Here is a 2,637-nt window from a genome sequence, read left to right as displayed (position 1 = left end):
GCCCAGGAGGCTGGACCTGGCCCCTGTGCCGCCCAAAGCACTAATAGTGAGTGTTCGGAAGACTTTTCCTCAGGCAGTACTCCATCAGGAAAGTGACCAGAGAGTGCCTGGCATGGCTAGCCCAGACTGCCTCCGAGAAACTGCCACGGAAGTTTCTGTTTCCTCAAATATACAGTAGAGAAAAATAAGCAAAAAGTAAGATGAAAGGATTAACTGAAGCTCCAATAAAAGAAACAGAAGACATTTGTGCAAACACAAGTGAGAGTGACAAGAGTTGATCAAATATGATGGAAGACATAGAGTAGGTACTCAAAGAATATTTGCCAAAGGACTAATGGGATGGATTTGTGCTTAGTCACATACCTACCCCATCTTCTAACTCGTACAGGTATTATAATATGGAAATATGAGAACACATGGATTATGTAAGTGATTCCCAGCAGCTCAGAACCTGGGCTCCATATCATTGGAGGAAGAAGCAATTTCCTACTAGGTAGAATCCTCCAAAGGCTTGCTCAGGGCAGTTTCTCAATGTGCCCACTTCTCCTGGGATTCATGCCTTTATTGTCAGCCACAGGGTTGGTCACACTCCGCTTATGGCTCTGATCAAGGATTCTGTAGCGTTGCTACTGCTGAAACAAAAAGTTACATGGGAGCTGTGACTGAGGCACTAAATAAGAGGAACAAAAATAGCTCCTTTCCTGTTAAAATTGAAAATATTATCTGGAGAGCCAGTTAAGAGTTCAGACACAGGAATGAGGCGAACTTAAGCCTGAAATCCCCCTTTGCTATTTTGAACTTTGTGATCTTGTCTAAGTCACTAATCTTTCTAGCATCAGTTTCCTTTCATGTAAAATGAGGATAATACCTACCCCATTAGGATGCTGTAAGGAATTAGTGAGATCATTAAAGTATGTAAATTGCTTAGCACCTGTGCCTGGCAATTGATAGACACACAAAAGATGCAACTGCTATTATTATTGGAAAAATTAAATAAGTATTGCCACTATTAGCTCCAGATCTTAAAGCCCATTTTATATCTTTATGAAAAGTATAATGATCCCCAAAATATCAACACTGTATGTTCTTGGGATGCCAAGTCTCAGGTTTTTAAATATGAGTGGGCCTTTTAACATCTTGCATGACTTTAGGTGTAGTTTAGAGAGAAGTTGGGGAGTCATAACAAAATTGTGTCAACACAGCATTTTATTTTATTTTATTTTGCGGTATGCGGGCCTCTCACTGTTGTGGCCTCTCCCATTGCGGAGCACAGGCTCTGGATGCGCAGGCTCAGCGGCCATGGCTCACGGGCGCAACCGCTCTGCGGCATGTGGGATCTTCCCAGACCGGGGCACGAACCCGTGTCCCCTGCATCGGCAGGCAGACTCTCAACCACTGCGCCACCAGGGAAGCCCACACAGCATTTTATTTTAGACTCTATAACATTTTGGTTTATTCTTGTGAGTTTTCAATTAAAACACATTCATTTAATATGTAGGTTTTAATGACAGTTACATAAATAACTGTAATGACAATCATGTGAAATAAATTACATATAAGGATTAAGTCTGGAAGGGAATATGGGAAAGAAAAAGGGTTGTATTATCAGGGACAAGGGCTTATTTTTAAATATTCACTTTAATGTTGTTGAATTGTTAATTTAGCAATAAGTAGTATTTTAGTTATATTTAGGTTTAAAAAAGAAAAGATATTCACAGTAATATAAGATACTTTTACTCATGCATAATTAAAAGAAGAAATCAATATTCATCTTGTTCTTATATTCCCTTTAAAACATGAAAGTGGAAGAAGAGGTCAAATACCCCAAATCACTGAAGACTTACCTATTGATTTTAAGTAAACAACTTCCTTTGATCTTTGTTTTTCAAATGTAGTGTATTGTTTTCCATAAATATTCACACCAAAAGAAGGGCTCTGGTTTTACCATTTCTTCTTGAAGTCCATAGCTCTAGGCTTTGAGGCCATATGCACATCTAAGTGATCATTCCCCCACTATCATTACAAGTAACAGCCCACACCTGGAAGTCAAATGAATCCTTCTAAAAGACTTTTGGTAAAGTTTACCCCTCTCCTCTTCCTTTCAAAATCCTCAGTTGTATTCTAGTGGCTATAGGATAAAGCACAAACAAATTCCTCATTTAATGTGCCCTTTGTGGTTTTTCACAGTTGGGCGCCTCTTTCTTCAATGTTATCTTCTACAACCTCATAGTAAACTAAACCTTTCTCGATAGTTTTTCCTACCTGACATACATTGCACTTCTGTGTTTCCTAGCTATTTCTTAAGAAGCAGCTTGAGACCAGCATTCTGCAGGAAAGTCCTCCCTTTCTCTTCAGGCCCTTGGGGATCTCTGCTTTCACCACCTCCTCTGCCCACCTATGTACCTGAACATTCTTGGCCTTGAGCACTTGCTGCCTGATACATGCGTGGCCTTGACCTCCATCCTGACATGAATGCCTCCTCTTTTCCCCTTCCAGCAGGGAAGGCACACATCAATGTTGTTTGTTGATGATGATGATGGTAGAGCAATTATTGTGAAAAAAAATCGATGGAAAAATAGCCCTAATCTTTCCCCTTCATGTACCCTAAGCTCTTACCTACAGCTTCAGTTAGAAGCA

Source organism: Mesoplodon densirostris, chromosome X, assembly GCF_025265405.1.
Source record: "Mesoplodon densirostris isolate mMesDen1 chromosome X, mMesDen1 primary haplotype, whole genome shotgun sequence".
NCBI lineage: Eukaryota > Metazoa > Chordata > Mammalia > Artiodactyla > Ziphiidae > Mesoplodon > Mesoplodon densirostris.
Note: the sequence above shows the minus strand (reverse complement) of the source record.